We start from the raw sequence: 12,349 nt of genomic DNA, 5'->3' as shown, positions 1-12,349 counted from the left end.
TAAATGTGGAAGGAACGTTCGAGTAAGTGAAAACACAAATTAACTTGCAAATGCTGTCCAACATTAAATGTAGCCAATAATGGTTAAAAATACCCACAGTGATATCAAATTGCTCTTCGTTCAACTTTGTTGCTTTTCCATTGTTGACGAGAACGATATTTTCCCTGTTATGTTTTATTTCTAACTTATTTTAAAGAAGAAGAAAGACTTTGTTGTCATTCCACATACATCTGTAGGTGTCGAAGTTGCGAGTTCTGTCAGAGACGTGAGGTTTGATGTGTAAACAGAAGCAGCAAACAGCAGCAGGTGCTTGCAGTAAGGCAGGAAACACAGGAGGCCATTTTGTTATTTCATTTGCTCAAACGCTCCTTTGCCAATTGAGAGCACACACACATGTGCGCCAAAGCAAATAATGCCATATGCAAGCAATAAGGACAGACGTATGGCTGTATGCACAGGCACATACATACAATAACAATGGCAATGCTTTTTGAAATAAATGGTCAGGTAGCTGACACTGGATTGGTGTAAACACTAATATGAGATCCCAATTGGATTTCGGAGCATCAGGCCTTTACTTAGATATGCGAATATCAGGAATTCCGTACACATCGTCATACATCCATCTGTTCTTCTTGGCATATTGATTTCCGAGGCTCAGCTTGGGACATGGAACCCAAGTGGAAAGTAAGATTCTGTGATCGTTAATGATCATACAGTAAGTGCGCCGTGTTGCCGTGTTGCGTGTAATTACAGATCCTTATAGTAAGAAAAGTGTGATTTTTTTTCTTTTTTGGCTTTGGATCATGCGGATGGTGAATAAGGAATACGTAAGACATCTGGCTTCGTTAATTAAGAAGTACAGAAGCAGCGGCGACGGTTACAGATGCTAGACGGTTGATAAGCCGTTTAGAAACGCTTGCTCTCTGAGACTTTAATTACCGGAGGTGTAAATTGAGCTGTGTTTAAAGTAACAACAGGAAGATGACATCAATATTACAGCAAAACAGGAGTCAGCTCACACATTAAGCTGCTAGAATGAGCACAGCAATTAGCGGTAATTGTGTCGCCGTCTTTCATAGACGAATTGTTTCGGCTTGATGTTCTCTCGATGGCACAAAAGAAGAAAGAATTCCAGATTCTGATTGGTCAGAAGGGGAACACACTTCAATTCCAGACACTACATTTAATCTGAGACTCATAACAAACAAAACTAAACCAAACAAATATGTTTTTGAAAGATTTTTTTTATGTAATGCTAGAGTCTAGACCGTCAGCAATGTTTTCCAACATGGGACTGTCTTCAGGATAGATGATGGTGCAAAGAGAAAAAAAAAAATAGCCAAAAGGATGATCTTGCTTTCTAAGTTTCTTAGAGGGTTTTTTCTATACTGTAGGGAATGTTTCTCTTGGGCATGTGAAAGTGTGTGATAGTGTGGTGCTAACAGACTCACTGGTGGTCTTGATCTTGTCTGACTTGTCATCTTGTGACCCCTCTGGCTCCAACTTTTTTTTTTCTGTCAGGCCCCACAATGCCCAGCGCTTCTCCTTTGGCATTTTGATGGTGTCAAAATTCAAGAAACCCGTCGGGGTCTGATAAGAACCGTCTCCAAAAATACCACTCAACAGCCTCGAGAGCCCAACGTGTCTAGAGAAAAGCCATCCACCAAACCTGTCAAAGCATATATTTATTTATATATATTCCATTTTCACTCACTAGGAGTATGATCTGAAACAATAAACATGCTACAGCAGTATTCATACAGCAACGTACCAAAAACATTTCAGCTTCAGAATAAACAGGACATTTTATTTATTACTTCTTTTTTCTATAAAATCCAATTATTCTGAGATAATACTTGAGATTAAGAACAATACTGTAGCTTTCTTTAAAAAAAAAAAAAAACATTTCATTGGTGCCTTTTAAACGTTTTCCAACCATAATGCTAATGAATATTTTTATTGTTTCCATAGTAACAGCTAACTTCCATAATTCCACTGCTAAGGATTTAGCCGATTTTAGATTTTATTTTATATAGAAAGCCATGGTATAGCGATGATTTCTGTCAAAGTTAACATTAATAAAAGGAATCCCTGGTGTCAGTGTTTGCAATTTTGTTAAGTTGCGATTCTACATTTTTTATCTTATTAATTCCAAAATAAAAAACAAATCTAGTGATAAAACAATTCTTTATTTAAATCTAGAATAACGGAATATGTTCGATGCTCCCCAGGTATAAAACATAGTTATAAATGGATAAAAAGTACATGTTGTTACATGTAGTAAATTAACCCATTGGTAATGTTAACAAATTGCTATGGTGTATGTACTGTTATATCTTTCCTATAACAGAATATTTGTCTTCCCTCATGGCAAAAATCACAAATAAACTGAAAAAAGTTTCTGTGTAAATCTCACTTTAATGGCGATATACACATACAGCATACTGTATACGTGTAAAGATTGTACATCTAACTTAATCTGAAATCTGTACGTAATTTTAACTCCTTCCCAAATTCCACCATTTCATCCCTTCACTTCTCTCATGGCCTCTACCATTTTCTGAAGAAGAAAAAAAAGAATAGAAAGAATGAAAGTTCAGCTTCCATTTAATTGCGCTAATGTCTCTCGTGTCCGGCGTCCCTGTGAAACCTGAGCCTCCCCCCCCCCCCCCCTTTCTTAGTTGCTACTATCCTTACCTCCCAGTCTCTCCAATTAGATCCCATTAGCTAGAACCCATTAAAATTCTTTGCTCTAATTTGGACTGAACACTTTTTGGTCAAAGATGGTCTTACTACACTTCGGGTAGAACAGCCGAGAGACTAGAAACTACAGTTCGAGCACCGAATCCAGGAGTCTATTTTCCTTAACAAGGTGTTTCAAAAGATTTTACTTTCACAAGACACATGCAGTCCTTGTTAGCTTGCAGTTTGCATTCTGAAGACAGAAATGAGATAACATTCAGTGAAACATTGGTGTATGTTTGCACTCTCCCCTGCTTAAGGAGTTAAATATTTTTCCTGTGTTCAACATGTTAACCATTCATAGTTCCACACACACCTTACTTTCATCACTATTGGACAAAAGTATGTGCTTTAATACCCATCTATCTTGCTTGTTTGAATTGTGCTGGTGATGAATGATATTTATTCAGCACGAGACCTTGAGGTAGCTACATTTTAGCAGCCATTAATAACGGACATGGCATGCTCATGTCAGAGGCTAGTCATTATTTTTTTTTTTTGGACGAGCGATTGAAGAGTGGCGGATTGGGGGACGGGTTTTACATCCAATCCACATTAATGTCTCAGACCCTGATTTGTGCCTCCAACAAGCTGGACAAGCTTAATCAAGACAAAAGAGACGTTGCTTTTGTCACAATCTGAGCTGATTGGAATTGGGGAGAGAGAGACAAAGAAGTGGTCAGGGGGTCTTTCATTTGTCCACCCACTCCCTGTCCAAAGTCTTCCTGACAGAAAGAGAAGAAGGGCACTGAAAGGACGGCCCTCCTCCTCCTCCACCTCCTCCTCCTCATCAACCTTCTCATCCCTCTCCTCCCCCCTGTGGTGTATGTGTGGGAGTACACAACCTGAGAGAAACCATGCGCTTTTAGTATTTTTTTTTTCCCCACAACCTGACTCAGGCTTGAGTTAATATCCAACTAGACCATAGGACCTGTCTTAAGACAACTCTAAGAATTTATACACTTTGCCTTTTTAATAGGAGAAAAAAAAATACTTGTCATGAATCGGAATCGGAAAGGCTTCTACCAAACATCACAATATAATATATTCTAGTCCACATTTGTGAAAGAATATATACATCCCTGTGTGCATAGTTACTATAGAAACACTAAAGTATTAGGAGGACAGATAGCAGATCAATCAGCCAATCAAATTTGAGGACTCAGCAGGGATTATGGTTTAGTTTAGGTAAAAGACAATTTGTATAATACAGACAATAATAATAATAATAATAATAATAATAATAATAATAATAATAATAATAATAATAATAATAATAATAATAATCATTTTTGTTTTCAAGTATTAAACCCACAGACACACACAAACACACACATACACTTCTGGATGAGTGTTTAGCCAGATGGAACACAGCAAGCAAAAGTTTGTGCCACTAAAAGGTCACGCGTCTGGCCAAAACATACACAAAAAGACACAAACAAGCCCCGATCCGGGCGTCCGAGCCAAGAAAGCAAACACTTTGGAGCTGGCAGAAAGCTGCATTTTGGAATGTGGTTGGAGGGAAACCGCAGTGTAACCCATCCAAAACAAACCAAATGTGTCCTATTCACACAAACACACAAAAAAGCTCACTTTTACAGATGCGGTCCCTAATTTTTTTTTTGTATCGCTTCACAGAAGTTAAAGCTGACAAAGTAGTTAGTGATCTAAAGTCCACTCGAACCAGAACATCCACTTTTGTCCACAATCTCTAAGACTCACTATATGCTGGTGATGTTTTTATATTTATTTTCATATTAATCACAAATCATTAATGCTTCTATAATATTTTAGTATTAAACACCTATACAATTTTATTATCTTTATTCTCCTCCATAATGAAATAATATGACATTAACACACTGGATATTCTTACAAGAAATGAAATGTAACAAGCTTAAATAAATTTTTTCATTTAGTAAATAAATAAACACCCAGCAGTCATAATGACTAAGGTAAATGCGTTAACTCTAATGAGTAAAAATGAGTAAAATACCAACATGATTTTAAAAATTTCCATAAAACGGCACTACAGATCTCCCCAAGTTTCTAGTATTGACACCACAAACACTGTCTCACTAAGAGTACCTCATTTTTTTAATATGTCAAAGCTGTGTTTTATTATTTCTACATACAATTATTAACAAATATTATTAGGTATATTATTATATTTGTCAGAGGTATTTGCAGTTGAAAAATACACCATTTATACATTTTAAACATCTAAACAAATAACAAAATGAATCTTAGTGAATCAAAGATTCAATCAACTATGGTACAAAGAAAGGTACTTTATATATAGGCCAATAAATATATCTCTTAGAGTCGTACCGCACATTACTTCTAAAACTTTGTTTTTGGTTGCTTTTAGATGTTTTAAACTTCACGTTTTATTATTCCAATGTCAGATCATTTTTCTTTTCATTTCACAAATGAATATTTTAAATATTTATATTTCAAGCTATTAATTTTTTTCCCCATATAGATTAATTAATTAATTTATTTATTATAATAATAATATTAATACATAATATTATTAAAAATAATTCTATTTTAAAATTAATATTGATTATATTATACAAAATGTACTACATTAGTAAAATTCAACATACAGTATTTTTACACTCACATCTGAAATCATTCAGTTAAAAAATCATCTCAGTTTTTAAAAAATAATAATAAATAAGAATGTTTAGTATAAGCTTATGAGATTTTTGGGGATAATATTTGTCAAATTTTCAGGTTGTTTCCATGTATTTATTTATTTGTTTGTTTATTGTTTGGAGTATTATCTAGTCTATGACCTTATCCAGGATATTTTAGTAAAATGTCTAGTAACAAATAAGAAGGTAAAGTGGTATAACCTTGATGCTCCTCCACGGAGCTTTTCACTGGATGTGAAAGTCCTCACACATCTCCAGCTCTATCGTCGCTTTGCCCTTGACAGCACAAATCCCTTGTAATCTCAGGCCCCCCTCTTTCACTCGGAGAAAGTGGTCTCTGAGTGGATTGATGAAAAACAAAGGTCTGGAGTTAATGCTGCCCTACATGACAATGCTGACACATCTGCAGTAAACACACCGGTCTTACGGCTAGATTACAACCCTGCATTCAACATCAGTGCTGCAATCAACACCAGTGTGTGGAGCTGCACTGAGTCATGGGGGCAAACACACCGAGCGCATGACAAGCGGACCTCCCCGGTGCTGCTTCCTCTGCTTTTACTGCCCCTGCAGCTGCCACAAACACACACATACACACACACACACAGTATTGTAACTCACTGTACATTCATGCGCTAATGTTTCAGGTTTGTTTTATTATATCAACAATTCTAATTCTTTCTTAATAAGATCAACAACTCAATCACAAAATCTCAAACATCTAAAGATGTGTTGTTAAGAATGTCTCATCTCTTATAAGTTAAATCTTTCATAAAGAAGACCTTTTTTGTTTTTATTTTATTTATTTTTTAACATTAGAGAAGGACCAGTCATGGGAAGTCTTAAAATAGAGCAAAAGAATGCGAGGGATGAGGTGTTTACATCTGTAACACTAAAGAATAAAAATCATTCAATGTTTCTGTAAATTTGGCAAAAACTTAAAAAGAAAAAGTTTTAAAAAATTTTTTTAAAAATATGTAAAAGATTTATGTTAAACTTTTGTTCAATTTGATGTTTCCTGTTTGCATACTAATATGGTGGTGGGATTCTGAACTCAATTTGCATTTAAGATTTGCATTTTCCAAAACTTTGAACTGATTTAACTTTTAGCGTTGTAAACAATTTTTAATTTTGCTCTAAAGCCTAATTCTATTGTGTTATGAAATGTTTTGAAACCTCACTTGTTTCTTAAGTTTAAGTGCTATAGTGCTATGGTTAACCATATATAACCAACGTATTCATATACATTTTACATTCATTTTACTTAGGATTTAAACCTTGTTTAAATGATCCGTTGTTCATTCACTAATTTACTAGTTTATTTCCTGAATAATTTTATTTTAAGTGCAAACTCTTGCTGTGACATTAAACTTAACTATAAATGAACAGAAAGTGCAGAATGTGTAACCAATGATAAAAAAGAATTTTTTACCATTCTGCTGCTGACCAACATCATCCCTCCATTTAACTAATAATCTCTGAGTTTTTATTTTTGGTCTTGAAATATTTATTATTATTATTATTATTTTTAATTAAATGTCCCCAACTTTCTTTCAAAAAAAATTCTAAGGTATTTAATGAATGCAGAAAAATAATAACATAAAACATTGTGTTGCGAACAAAAAATATTTCTGGAAAGAATTTTGATTATATATATTTTTTCTCATCTGTCTGAGCTATATTGGTGTTGCACCTCCAGGATTCTCAGATCTCATGGAATTCACAATTTCAATTTTTTACTGAATCTGCACTTGTCAGGGTGCTGCTGTGTTTTCTATCAGTCACTGGCATTTTACAGCCAGACGACGCTAAATCATCACATGCATCCCTTCCCATGAATCCTGTTCTACTACTACTACTACTACTACTACTACTACTACTAATAATAATAATAATAATAATAATAATAATAATAATAATAATAAAACTATATTTGTGTACCACTTTTCATACATACAATGCAGCAATCTAAATGTAACAAAAATAAGAATCCCAAAGAAATTAAAAGTGTAAATAATAATAATAATAATAATAATAATAATAATAATAATAATAATAATAATAATAAAATACAAAATAGAAAATAATAAGTAAAAGACCAAATATGTATTCTGTCTTTTATATTTCAGAATTCTGATAAATTTCTCCCAAGAAAGTTTTTTATTTATTTATTTATTTATTTATTTATTTATTTATTTATTTATTTATTTTTAGATTGATGGGTTTGGTGAACCAGTACAGATGTCTTTACTGATAGAGACTTCAGTAAGTCTCTGGATAAGGATGTCTGCTAAATGTAAATATAGACATAAGTTTTAATCAAAAGCTAACTTGAAACGATACGTTAAACATTTCCGATATTTTTTGGAATTAAAAAAGAAATGAAATGGACATCTTGACAATATCTTAAATGTAGTCCAGTACATCCAATATTTCCTAAAGCAAATCTAAGATTTTTCAAACTACACCTTGTTACTCATTTCAAGCTTAAGAAAGTATGTGTTAGTTTGTTTGTTTGCTTTAATGTGGCTAATTTTCCTCCTATTAAACACTGATTTGAAGTAAAAGCAAATATAAAAGTAAGTAAAATAACTTTTTATCTCTAGAAATAGGTTAAATAATCTATTATTTATTTTATTGTAAACTTAAACTGTAAAATACTATTTAATTGATCAGACAATAATAAAGAATATTTCACTTGCTTTTCATTTCATTTTCAGTATAAGGCATTCGTTTAATGTTCAGATTTGAATTTATTACCATTGCTGGTTTGAGACTAAGATTCAAAAATTCTAGCTAATTATGTTGAATTACAAATCACATTTTAAAAATCAGGCTCACTTTCGGTTTTGATTTTTCCACATCTGATCGTTGAGAATTTGTGTTTTTATGAGGAAAATGATGAGCAGCCAATCAGCATAAACTCCCCTTAGAATCTAATCTAATCTATCAGGACACAATTCCTGGGAAATGTTATGACCTGGTTATAAAGTGATCTGTTAGCATTAAAGAGGATTTCTGTTAGCTGTCAGATAGAAAATATGAGTTTTCAACAAAAAAAAAAAAAGAAGAAAACAGGAAGAAAACAGGAAGAAAAGATTTCCTGGCTTATTTTAGTTTTATATTTTATATTTTCCAGTTCTAGCATTTAGTCCAGGTTCTTCCATTCAATTCAACAACATTGCTACTGGATGCTCGATTCTGATTGGTCAGAAGGTGTTGCTTTGTAGCTTGTTCTTAGCTTGAAACACGTCATTGTTTCTATAGTAACGACTCTTTCACTGGACCTTGTATGGCTCTACATAGACAAGAAGATATAATAGACGAAAAAAAATCACTGGTGTTAAAATGAACTTATCTTTACACCATGTTGAATTATTCTCCTCTAAACGAGCCCCCTTGTGTTTAGCTACTGAATTACAATATCATTGTTGATATCTCAAACGTTCTGATTGTGTCGCAGTGCTCGAACAAGCTAACTGGTGCTTGGTGCTTTTGATTAATTAATTACATTAAATCGCTCATTTTTTATTTATTTTTTCAAACAACAACACTTTTTATATTTAATTAATTTTGTCTTTCTTCTTATAAATAATGGAGCAAGATTAAAGCCTCCATTACTGTGAGTGGATTCTCTCTCTCTCTCTCTCTCTCTCTCTCTCTCTCTCTGATTGTCTGTTTCTCTTTGTCTCTGTTTTAATCCCTCTCTTTGGCTGTCTATCTTACTGTCTATCTCTCTTTCTTTTTCTCACACAAATACACACACACACACAGGGAGGTAGACACCCACTCTCTGGGAGCGGGGGCAGGAAGTGACAGAGAGCCGTGGAATTCCTGCTGTGTGTCTCACACTTCACGTGCACTCGTTTGGGACAAACACACATACACACACACACACACACACGCACACACTTCAAAAATGACAAGCATACACAAACCCACAAACTTTTAGATTGACAATTAAAAGCAGTTGTACACATATACACAAATAACTTTAGAAAAAAGAGATACGAACATATGGACTCACAAACACACACACACACACACACACACACACACACACACACTCACTGCACAGTGACAAATACGCACCCACACACTTCATTCATTCATTCATCTTTAGTAGGCACATTTTCCTGGACACACACATACACACATAATATAAGCCTTTATAAATGTAGTCTAGCATATATGAAAGGCTGAATGCTGATTTGTCCTCTGATACCACTGACTTACCAATGACATTTAAATCTGATTTAGACAATAAATTAAAGCATACGAAGGTATTTATTTTAAACTTTAGTATGAAATGAAAGGTTTTAACGTACTTTATGTGTCCTTTAACCAGGAGAATGCCTAGACTGTATTTTTTCAGCTGAGACGTATCTTCAAGGCCATGATAATCACACACAAGATCTTCTCTTAAACAGCGCTACTTCAACACTCTCCTTGTTGTTTATGTTCCCTCCCACAACTTGCGATCAGTTAACGAGTGACGACTGGCCGTGCCTACTCACCAAGGCATGAGTTATCTTCAAACCAGAACCTTTTGTTCCTTCATCTCTCATGCCCCTTTTCCACCGAGGTAGTTTGAATGCTGGTTCGGAGACAGAGCCTAATTTAGAACCAGTTCTTTTTTTTCGACAGCCAAAGCACCGGCTCTGAACCAGGAAAAGTGGTTCTTAAGTAGCACCAAAACGTTGCTGGTCTAGACTTAAGAACCGCTTGTGTCAGGGGCTGTGGGCGGGGCTACTGTTAGCGCATTTGATAATGTACCTTAAGTATACTAATGTTTACTACACTTTTACTTTACCGCAATATGATACATTATCATTACACATGACAGTAGGTAGCTACATGCTAAGGCTAACTTTTTTCTGTGTTAATGATAAAATAATGTTATGTATTTTCTCGATTACAACCTCCGTTTATACAGATTACATGGAGCTGCACGTACACGTTGGATTCGCTGTGTTTGGATGTTAATGTAGGTTCACAAAGCCATGAGCATTAACAGTAAAGCAACATCCGCCATTGTTGTGTTTGTGTTTGCCGCTGCTGCGCTAAAGTTGCTGGGACACGTGACACGTTTACAGTGACGTCAGACTCGGCTCTGTGACGGCTCTCTAGCCGGTGGAAAGGCAAACCGGTTCTTAGAAGGTTCACCAGTGGAACCAACTTTGAACCAGCACCAGCGCTAGCTCTGAACCAGCACCAGGTTCTTTTTGGTGGAAAAGGGGTATCAGAGGTGAAATGAACCACCAACCTCATTTCAGACAGCAGAATGCTTAACTATGTTTAAAAATCAATAGAACACTTAAATAACTCCTAAACATATCTAATCTCATATCTTATACCTCCTCTAGCAAACGGAATATCCATAACTCTGGTGAGCAGAACAGCTTTAGTTTGAGGCTACAATTAAAGCTTGACCAGTTCCAGCGGTGTTCCTAATAAAGTGGACTACTGAGTGGAGCCTAAAATGTTTCTGTGAAGTGCAATCGACATTTATACCAGAAAAATGTACTATATTTCATTCTGTCGTTCGGTGCAGTTAAGAAAACCCACATGACGCATCGGACAATGTGTGTATTCTTCAGAGGAGACATGTCATGTTTGGGGCCCGTTGTGATAAGTTCCTGCATGCTCTCTAAGAGCCTTTCCCAGGGATGGTGCTCCCAGTATTCTCTGAGGGGGTCGCAGGGGTCATGATCAAGCTGTCATCCCTCAATCTATCCATGCTTTTTTCTTCCTTACATGTAGCAGAAGCTGTCTTCATGAAAGGGGCAGAAGTTAAGGTTTTGTGCCACACAGGTACACAAGCTTAAACGATGGTAGCATGTAGCACATGGGATTTCACTAGCTGAGATGACACACACCGCACCGACACAACAACCTAAACTCAGATTCAGATACAGTTTCGAATAGAAACAATTTGTGGGGTTTGTCTGTTTGTTTGTTTGTTTTCTTTCCAACACAAGCGCTTATATTTTAGTCAAACTCCGCCCATTCCTAACTATCTTAAGGGTTACGTCTGAGGTCTGAATACAAATGTGTGTGATTTCTGCATTAGACTACATATGTTCAAGTCAACTGGTCTAAACATAGGAAAAACACACACACAGACACACACACACACACACACATACACACAAAGTTGTCCTAAAGGAACACAGGCCAGAGTGGCACAATAAATCAATGTGCCAAAGACAGGGGGCAGTAGGATATCTCTCTCTCTCTCTCTCTCTCTCTCTCTCTCTCTCTCTCTCTCTCTCTCGCTGATGTAAAGGAGAGTCTTTGTGTGGTAGCTGCACAGGGACAGAACTGATAACAGATGGATTTATGGCAGGGATTAAGCCCTGGGATTAGGGCACCTTGAACTGCCTTGATAGCGCACTTTCTCATGTCACATTTAGCATTATCACAGATACTAAAAAGAGAAAGAGCAAATACTCTCTTTTCATCTCCTTCTGCTTCTTCTAATGTTAGACCTACTCGCTTATCGCTCTATTATCTCTCGACGAAGCTCTAATGTATAAATGTATGTCCTGTGTTTTACAACGCTCTAGTATTTGAGAGCAGTGACATCAGGACTCAAGTCACAAGGACAAAGCTAAAGAGATTGTTTCTAAGCCATGAGGCATTTCAGTTAGTGATCTGATACAACATGAGCATAGAAAATAAAACCAAAGCATAAATTATACAGTAACAAAATGGCTGTAATTATATCTATATAGAGAGTTTTTCTGCTAGTCTTCTGAATGCTTTTATTCTGATTGCTTAAATAGTTTAGTTGTTGTTTCATGCGCTTTTCTTGATATTGTTAGGATTTTTCCTCCAGTGTTAGTACTTTTTTACCCGTACTTTCTCGGAAGTACATTGTATTTTCATTGTACATTGTATATAAGCATAGTTAAAAACTGATAAAAATGACTGTGATG

Source organism: Tachysurus vachellii, chromosome 7, assembly GCF_030014155.1.
Source record: "Tachysurus vachellii isolate PV-2020 chromosome 7, HZAU_Pvac_v1, whole genome shotgun sequence".
In the NCBI taxonomy this organism is placed as follows: domain Eukaryota; kingdom Metazoa; phylum Chordata; class Actinopteri; order Siluriformes; family Bagridae; genus Tachysurus; species Tachysurus vachellii.
Note: the sequence above shows the minus strand (reverse complement) of the source record.